Below are 11192 nucleotides of genomic sequence, written 5' to 3'. Positions count from 1 at the left end.
TTGAGGACCCAAGGGTGTCGAAGGAGGCACAGTAGGGGATGGAGGTTGTGCAGTTGGAGAATTCATTTTCTTAAATTCATTGAACCATATTTTCATCATCCCAACAAACACATTTCTCAATTCATCACCAAAGGTGTAATACCACTAACCCATATTCGTCACCAGAATAGGGTTACAGAGCATTACAGTAAAAGCGTAACTTTAAAACATTCATTTCAGATCTAAACATAAACATAATATAAACCATTGATATACATGCACAACATCCCTTAATCGTGCCTTCGAGGCCTTAAAAACACATTAGAAATGGTTCAGGACTAAATCGGAAACATTTGGAACATTTCAGAAAAATTTGGAAAACTTGAACTATAGGGGTCACACGGCCGTGTGGCCGGGCCGTGTGACTCACACGGCTAAGACATACGCCCATGTCTTAGGCCGTGTAACAATCAAAATAGGTACATACAGTCGTGTCCCAACCCGTGTCCGTGCTTGTGTAACTCTCTGAGTTGGGTCAAACGGGGCTCGATAATCACCGTAACATCGTTGGATTTCCACATTTATTTACATGATAAATAGAACAATGACATATGAATCACAATAACATTATATTGTTATTTAAACATACGAACTTACCTCAATTACAAAGATGTCAAAATAATATCAACTAATCCAAGGATTTAGCTTTTCCTTGGTCTAGATCTGTACGAGGTTTATCTTGATCTAAATAAGCAAATTCAATTCATTTAATACTTATACTATTCAATTTAGTCCAAAATTCTTTTTTTCAAAATTACACTTTTGCCCCTAATAGTTTAACTCTTTACGATTTAGTCCTTAAGTTCGTAAATTGAAATTTATGCAATTTCATCCACATTTCATGCTAGCCGAATTCACTAGGGACCTATACAACCTCATACAAATAAGCATTTCACAACTTTACCATTGTATTTTATGACTTTTACATATAAGTCCCTAAATGATAATTTTATCAAAAATTCCTTTATAAAACTTATTTATTTAACAACAAGGACTCATAATATTTCATTAAATTTAAAAAATCATGCAAACATGATTATGTCAAAACCCTAAACCTTTAACAATTTTGCAAATTAGCTAGCTACATTAAGCTACAACGATCCCGAAAACATTAAAATCATTAAAAACAGAATCAAAAACCACTTACACGCAATAGGAAAGCTTGGTCGAATATCTAACCCTTCTCTAATGGTGATATTTGATTAACTTTTGACGAAATAAAGAAGATGATTCTTTTGTTTTAATTAATTTAACCTTTAATTACTTATTTACCATATTGTCCTTTAAAAATATTCATATTTTCAATAAAACCAATCCATAAATATCCACTAACCATTCAAATGGTCTATTTACCATCTACATCCTTTCACTTTAAAGTTCCATAGCTATTTCACACCTTTCCATTTAATTAATCATGCAAATGTCAAAAATTCTCAACGATATTTTTATACGACCTTTCTAACATACTGTAAAAATAAAAATAATAAAATAATAATTTACTCATCAAATTTGTGGTCCCGAAATCACTGTTCTGATTTCACTAAAAACGGGCTCTTACAACTCTCCCACAAGGAATTTCCATCCCCGAAAATCTTACCGGAAAAAAGGTTCGGGTATTTCACTTTCATAGCTTCTTCAAGTTCCCAGGTAGCTTCTTCTATATCATGACATTGCCAGAGCACTTTCACTAAAGCTATGCTTTTATTTATTAACTTTTTAACCTCTCGAACTAGTTCTGATCGGTTTTTCACTATACGTCATATCTGATTGAACCTCAACATCAATAGGTGAAATCACTTGTGAACGATTTGATCAACACCGCCATAACATGGATACATGAAATACATTATGAATCTTTTCCAACTCTGACGGAAATGTTAGTCGGTAAGCTACTGGCCCGATACTCTCAATAATTTCATATGGCCAGATCAACCTAGGACTAAGCTTTCCTTTCCAACCAAAACAAAGAACTTTCTTCGAGGGTGATACTTTCAAAAACACTTTATCGCCAACTTGAAATTTGATGTCTTTTCTTTCCAAATCCGCATAAGATTTCTGTCGATCTGAAGCTGCTTTCAAACTGTCTCGTATCACTTTAACCTTTTCTTCAGTTTCTCATATCAAATCAACGCCGAGAAGCTTTTTCTCACTAAGCTCAGTCCAATATAACAGATTTTGACACTTTTAACCATACAAAGCTTCATACGGTTCTATTCTAATGCTCGATTGATAACTTTTGTTATACGCAAATTCAACCAACGGTCGGAATATATCCTTGAGTATCTGAATCACTTGCTCAAATTGACCTTCGATCTGAGGATGAAATGCAGTACTAAAATGTAAACGAGTACCTAGAACCTCATGTAACTTGCTCTTGAATCGAGACATAAACCACGAACCTTTATCGAAAATAATAGAAACTAGCACACAGTACAATCTAACAATCTCAGCCACATGCACTACTAATCTCTCAAGTGAAAATTCCAAACACATTGGAATGAAATGTGCGGATTTCATCAAATGATCAACAATGACCCACAGAACATCTTCCTTTCTTGATGACAGAGGCAATCCCAATCCAAAATCCATTGTGAAGCGTTCCCATTTCCACTTTTGGAACCATTACTGGTTGTAACAAACCAAAAGGTACCTGATGCTTGGCTTTAACTAGCTGACAAACTAAACATCTTGATACGAACTTTGAGATCTCTCATTTCCTACCTAGCCACTAGTACATCTGTTTCAAATCACCGTACATTTTATTACTACAAGGGTGAATAGACAAGCTAATACTGTGAGCTACTTGTAAAATCTTCTGAATGAAATCAAAATTTCTTAGGATACAAATTTTTCCTTTGAAGTACAAGCTACCATCAGAACCAATATAAAAATTTGAATCAGGTTTCATCTCAATCTGTGTCTGTTTAGCTATCAACACATCATCACATATCTGAGCTTCACAAATTTGTTGTAACAACATTGGTCTAGCTTTTAACTCAGCTAAAATTAAATCATCATTAATCAACGTCAGTCCCGTATTCAAAACTCACAAAGCAAACAAAGACTTTCTACTCAAAGCATCAGCAACAACAATAACCTTTCTCGGATGATAATCAATAATCAAATCATAGTCTTTCAATAACTCGAGCCATCTGCGCTGTCTTAAATTCAAATCTTTTTGTGACATCAAGTACTTCAGACATTTATGATCCGTGAAGATATGACATTTTTCTCCGTACAAATGGTGTTGCCAAATCTTTAAGGCAAATACAATAGTTGTAAGCTCTAAAGCATGCATCAGATAATTCTTTTCGTACGGTTTCAACTTTCTAGAAGCATACGCTATCACTTTGCCCTCTTGCATCAGAACACAGCCCAAACTATTCCACGATGCAACACTATAAATTACAAATTCTTTACCAGACTCTAGCTGGACTAACACAGGTGCCATTGAAGCTTTCAACTATAAATCACGATGCATCGCTATCACTTTTCGTGTGGTTAACAATGCTTTCAACTAACTAAAGCTTTGCTGACGTTTCTTGGACCATTCAAACTTAACATCTTTTTGCCACAATCTCATCAACGGTGTAACAATTATCGAGAATCCCTTGACGAATCTTCTATAATATCAGGCTAAACCCAAAAAACTTCTGTCCTCAGATACGTTTCTTAGAGGCTTCCAATCTACCACAGCTGAAATTTTGGTCGGATCAACTCTAAAGCTATCAGCCGATACAACATGTCCCAGAAATCTGACTTCCCAAAGCCAGAATTCACATTTTCTAAACATAAAAAATAATTTTTTTTAAGTTTGCAAAAAAATTCTCAAATGCTCGGCATGCTCTACCTCATCTCATGAATAGATTAGAATATCATCAATGAATACCACAACGAATCTTTCTAAATATGGTTTGAAGATTTTGTTCATCAAGTCCATAAATACTTTGGGTGCATTAGTCAAACCAAATGGCACCACAAGAAATTCATAATGTCCATACCTAGTCCTAAACGCTGTTTTTAAAACATCTGTGTCTTTGAAAATACTATCACACCTTTCCACTGATCAAACAGATCGTCAATACATAGCAAAGGATACTTATTCTTGATTGTGACTTTGTTGAGCTGTCGATAGTCAATACATAATCGTATGGACCTGTCCTTTCTCTTAACAAATAACACTGGAGCACCACAAGGAGAAAAATTGAGTCGAGCAAAACCCCTATCTGTCAACTCTTGCAACTATACTTTCAACTCTTTTAACTCTATAAGTGTCATTTTGTAAGGAGATATTGATATTGGAGATGTTCTCGGCATTAACTCAATAGCAAATTTAACCTCTCTGAGCGATGCTAACCCGGGTAACTTCTTTGGAAACATATCTAAATACTCACATACCACTAGAACCGATTCTAACTTCGATTTTGAAACTCTGGAATCAATTATATGTAAGTGATATACGCTTCACAGCCTTTTCTAGCATATTTTTGTGTTGACATAACTGATATAGCATTAGATATACTATCCAATCTATTTGACTCAATTCAAAGCTTTTCACCATTCTGACATTTCAACACAATATGCTTTCGTCTATAGTTCACCACAGCATCATGCAGAGTTAATCAATCTATACCCAAAATCATGTGAAACTCATCAAAAGGTAATAACATCATCAATTTAGCCAGAAAGTTGCAATCCTGAATCATCAAAGGATAATTTTTACAAACTTTATCAATTAACACATACAGACCTAGGGGTTCGTTACTTTAACCACAAAATCAGTATACTCAAAAGGAAATTTCTTTTCTGACACTAAAGTCGTGAATACATATGAATGTGTTGACCCTGGGTCAATCAAAGTAGGAACATCAGTATCAAAGATAGAAAATGTACCAGTGATAACATTTGGCGCTGAAGCTTCCTATCGAGCACAGATCGCATAAGCTCTAGCCAGCACTCGTGCCTCAGATCTCACAGCAAAATCCTTTGTCCCACTACGGCTATTTCCCATATTTCTAGTGTTTTGTAGTGGTCTACCTCTCGCAGCAATGTTACTCGGTCCATTAGTCTAAGCCTTTTATTTATCGGACATTTCTAGGTAATCTCTGATAAAATGTTCATACAAACCACATTTAAAACATGCTCCTTCTTTCATTTTTCAATCACTAAAGTGTCGTTGTCAACACTGCTTACATTTGGGCTTATTATTTTTAACACTGCCCATGCTAGCTACGGACGTAGCCTGAGGTTTTGGAACTCGCATGTTGTTTTCCTCAATCCCTACCAGAGTAACCCACTGAAGCTGACGAACAACCATGTTATTCTTTTAACTTCTTTGACTTCAATTGATATGATCTTTTCGCTGATCTCTTTCTTGAATCAAAGCCTCATAATCAGATTTTCTCTTTGCTTTACTCAGTTCTTTAGCTTTGTGCGCTCTGTCAACCAGAACAACAAATTCTTTCAATTCGAGGATCCCAACTAACAACTTGATATCTTCATTCAACCCATCTTCAAACCGTTTACACATAGCAACCATGATTGGTATACATTCTCGAGCATACTCACACAATCAAACGAATTCCTTCTCGTACTTAGACATTGTCATCCGGCCCTGTTTCAGCTCAAGAAACTCTTTACTTTTCTTATCAAGAAATCTCTGGCTCACATACTTCTTTCAAAATTCTATTTGAAAGAACTCCCGATCTACTCGATCTCTCGGCACAGCTGAAACTAGGGTATTCCACCACTGATAAGCTGAGTCTTTCAATAACAATACAACACATTTAACGCATTCTGCAGGTGAACATGATAATTAATCAAAAGCTCTGATTGTATTTTCTAACCAGAATTTAGCTCTTTCTAGATCATCTTCAGACATACCTCTAAACTCTTCAGCCCCATATTTACGGATTTTATCAATTGGAGGCTTGCTAACTCGTATTGGTTCCAAACCTTGAGGAACTACGGGGACCAATTAGGGAATATGTGGGGGTGGAGGTCATTGAGCTATAGGATTTGTTTCCAAGAACTCTTTAAACCACTCATTCATCATCTGGAAGAAGGCTTCCTTAGCCTCTCCTCCTTGCCCCTCAGATACGGGCCTACTACCACTCGACGTTACTCTGTGAGCGGAGGCTTGCGCATAACTGTCAACCTTATCGGACTCAGCTCAGTTGGATGACATTTTCTATATAAAACATAGTTCAAATCGTGTCAGGAGTTATCACACTGTCACAGGTTATATAATGGCATGTATTTCTAAATTAGTACATGCTACGTTCAGTCTGAGAATCGACAAAACTGTAGCTCTGATACCACTAAATGTAATACCCTTAACATGTATTCGTCACAAAAATAGGGTTACAAAGCGTTACCATAAAAATGTAACTTTAAAACATACATTTTAAATCTAAACATAAACATAATATAAACCATTGATATACATGTATAATGTCCCCTAATCGAGCCTTCGAGGCCCCAAAAACACTTTAAAAATAGTTCAGGACTAAATCGAAAACATTTGGAATACTTAAGAAAAAGTTAGAAAAATTAAACTACAGGGGTCACACGGCCCATGTCTCAAGCCGTGTAACAATGGAAATAAGGACACACGGTCGTGTCCCAACCCGTGCCCGTGCCCGTGTAACTCTCTGAGTTGGGTCACGTGGCCAAGCCACATGACTATGTGCCAGGCCGTGTAACACTCGAAATGGCCTCACACGCCTGTGTGCCAAGCCATGTGCTAGGCCGTGTAACTGTCTGACTAGTAACCTTTGAAACCTACAGGGGATACACGGCCGTGTCATATGGCTATCTGTCACACATGACTGAGACACACGCCCGTGTCTTCGACCGTGTGGACATGAAATTGGCAAAAATCAAGCCATTTCCGTCACCCTTTTCAAACATGTACCTACAAGCAATTTGTACCCAAATTCATGGCAGTAATAACATACCAATTCATGCATTAAACAACCAATCGTATAGACCATATTTCAACCATTCACATATAGCTCATTTCCATTATAAAACATACCATACTTGACCACATTGCGACTACTCCATCACATACCAAATTGGCTATTGAAACATGAATCAACTTAACCATAATAACACATAACAACAAGATGCCAAAAGCACCAAAATTGTACCAACCAAAATAACAAATACAAGTCAAACTTAACTACTAACATCAAAGACAAGTCCACCTATACATGCCATTATAACCTTGGTCAAAATATCAAAACTACAAATATATTCGCTAGATAGTGTGATAGATCTCCGATGAGCTTCTAAACTGATCGAGCTTTTGATATCTATGAAACATGGGAAAGAAAGCTACGTAAGCATATAATGCTTAGTAAGTTAGTAAAACATGAACATAACTTACCATTTCAATGCATAACATTAAATTTTAAGCATGATATAATTCAATCACAAGCTTGGCACAATCCTAAGCACCATCAGCAACATATGTTAGTGCATCAACTCGTAAATCACTTGAACTATCATAAGATAAGTATTTATACATGAAAAATTTCATTTGAAATCATCAACTTCATGAACATCAGTATACTTTCATTGAAAATTTCATTTTCAATCCTCTTCACAGATTCATGACATAAGTCATTTGGATACTTACCATTCCTTTACTTTTCATGCCTGTTGAACCATTTAGAATAACATTGGGCATGCAGGAAAGCTCACACAAAGTGTGCTAAACATATAACCTTTCCTTTCATTTACATTGTTTCTCACTCAAGTCTTTAAATGGGTTTTCTCACACAAGATGACGGTCGAAATGTAAGCTACACGATGCTGCTCACAAAAGCTATTGAGTATCCACAACACATGCTGAAACTCAGCCATCGGTAGGACATTTAGGACCAGCACCCAAAACATGGTAACCTTAATGACATGTCATTTGTATCTTACAAATTCCTAAAGTTCAAACGGGTCTAGATAATCTTCGTAATATCATTGGATTTCAACATTTATTTACATGATAAATAGCACAATTACATATGAATCAAAATAACTTAAGTCGTTATTTAAACATACAAACTTACCTCAATTACAAAGATGTCGAAACAAGATCAACTAATATGAGGATTTAGTTTTTCCTCGATCTAGATCCGTACGAGGTTTATCTTGATCTAAATAAGCATATTCAATCCATTTAATACTTATAGTATTCAATTCAGTGCAAAATTCATATTTTTACAAAATTACACTTTTGCCCCTAATATTTTAACTTCTTTACAACTTAGTCCTTAAGCTCGTAAATTGAAATTTATGCAATTTCATTCACATTTCATGCTACCTAAATTCACTAGGGACCTATACAATCTCATACAGATCAGCATTTCATAATTTTACCATGGTATTTTACTACTTTTACAAATAAGTCCCTAAATGATAATTTCATCAAAAACTTATTTATTTAACAACAAGGACTCATAATATTTCATTAAATTTCAAAAATCATGCAAACATGCTCATGGGAAAACCCTAAACCTTTAACAATTTTGCAAATTAGTCTCTAAGCTAACTAGATTAAGCTACAACGATCCTAGAAACATAAAAAATCATTAAAAACGGAATCAAAAACCACTTACATACAATAGGAAAGCTTGTCTGAATATCTAACCCTTCTCTAATGGTGATTTTGGGTTGGCTTTTTATGAAATGAAAAAGATGATTCTTTTATTTTAATTAATTTAACCTTTAATTACTTATTTACCATATTGTCCTTTAAAACTATTCATATTTTCAATAAAACCAATCCATAAATATCCACTAACAATTCAAATAGTTTATTTACCATCTAATTCCTTTCACTTTAAAGTTCCATAGCTATTTGACACCATTAACTAATAGAACTCTACTTTTGTACTTTTTTACGATTTACTGCTTTCTACTTAACTAATCATGCAAACGTCAAAATTTCTCAACAATATTTTTATACGACCTTTTTAACATACCATAAACATCAAAATAATAAAATAATAATTTACTCATCAGATTTGTGCTCCCGAAACCACTGTTTCGATTTCACTAAAAATAGGTTGTTATAAAAGGACCATGGAATCGATGCACTATTACTTACTTCAGGATTCGAAGCTTGAACATTACTTTTAGCTTCATTAACTATAGCCTGGTTCAACTTAGCTGACATCTTGAATCAAAAAGAAAATACAATATTAGAGCAGATCAAAAGAATCACACAATCACAGGGTATATGTGGCATGTATATACTAAACTCTACTCCGCTATGTTAGTCCTAGAATCGACTAAATCATAGCTCTGATACCACTAAATGGAAACCCCTAACCCATCTCTGTTTTTGAATACAGAGTATTAGCAAGCAGTTCCAAAAAATTTATAACAAAACATATATCATTAATGTCATTCATTAGTAAATAATCAAACTCATTAAAAACCTATCAAAAATATACAATTGGGCTTTAAATCGGACCTTTGAGGCCCAAGAAATTAGTTTAGAAACAATTCGAGACTAATTTGAAATAAAATAGGGGTTTTAAGAATAAGTAACAAAAATGTGAAAATAGGGGTCACATGGCATTGTGGTCAGGCCATGTGACATAGTCCAGGCTGTGTAATAATCAAACAGGGGATACACGGCTGTGTCATAGGCCGTGTGTCAGGTCGTGTAACTCTCTGACTTGCCACACACAGCTATGTGCCAGACTGTGTAACTCATTGACAAAAAACACTAGGAATTGACTAATGACACACGGCTATGTAGTCAAGCCGTGAGTGTCACATGGTCGTGCGACAGCCTATGTCCCAGGTCGTGTACCCCAAATTTTACCCCAAAAAAATATTCCATTTTAAGACTAAACCATACATATTAAATCATCCCAATTATACACACATTCAATAGACCTAGGCACCATTCCAACATATCTAAACATACCAAAATAATCAACCTATTACATCTAGCCAATATGCCATTCAAAGGCACCACATATATATACTAAACATTAAATCTTAGAATAATCAAAAGACCTCCTTATAAAACATTAAGCAAATAAGCTTTACACTATGATCAAAATCACTTCATTTAACAACTAAAACATCAATATGTTCATTTATGCATTATATATGTATCCTTGTTTCATCAATACAAAACACATCCTAAGCAAGACACACATACCATTAATGAACTACATCTATCCACATTTAAGAACTACATATTTATCTATATATACATGCCACTACCCAAAAGATACAAAAACTACCAACTTAGATGGATAGTGTGAGATGGTTGGTTGATCCGTCCAGTAAGTCAACAATAATTATCTACAAAACAATCCAAGAAAACCCTTAAGCCTACATAACTTAGTAAGGACATAGTATAACATTTAATCAAAATACAATTAGACATGGTTCACATAGATACCAGAATAAAATCAGGAGCATGTATATGCCTTTAGAAGTACCAAAGTACAATTAGAGGCGCGTATGTACCGCAGTACAACAGGGGCACGTATGTGCATACAGAGGTACTCAAGTACAATAGGGGAACGTATGTGCATTTAGGGGTACCGAAGTACAACAGGGGCATGTATGTGCATTCAGGGGTACCAAAGTACAAATAAGGGCATGTATGTGCATTCAGGGGTACCGAAGTACAAGCAATGGCACGTATGTGCATTCGGGGGTAACGAAGTACAACAGGGGCACGTATGTGTATTCATACAATAATTAACTATAAACATAATAACTAGGAACAAGAATACAAGTATAATTTCATTTACGTATTGAAATACTATGAACTTACTTAAGATTTGATTTCAGTTAACACATAGGGACTATTCCACTATTTTCCCCTTTCATCGGTTATTGTGTTTTTATTCAAATATTGATCTATATAATAAATAAATACAATATATTAATCTCATACACATCTTACATTCTATTCAATGCACATGATCCTTAACTTTTCATTAATTACACATTTTCTCTAAACTTTTACAACCTTTGCAACCTAGTCCTTTAACCCAAAAATTATTAAATTAACCATTTTAAAGACTCACATACCAGCTAAATGTTCAAGGCCTCTAAACAATCCATAAAACATCTCTTATTTACCAATAAACTTTGAAATTTTGACATTTTAACAA

This window comes from Gossypium raimondii, chromosome 3, assembly GCF_025698545.1.
Source record: "Gossypium raimondii isolate GPD5lz chromosome 3, ASM2569854v1, whole genome shotgun sequence".
Taxonomy (NCBI): domain Eukaryota; kingdom Viridiplantae; phylum Streptophyta; class Magnoliopsida; order Malvales; family Malvaceae; genus Gossypium; species Gossypium raimondii.
The sequence above is the reverse complement of the archived record's forward strand: the minus strand, read 5'-3'. Positions refer to the sequence as shown.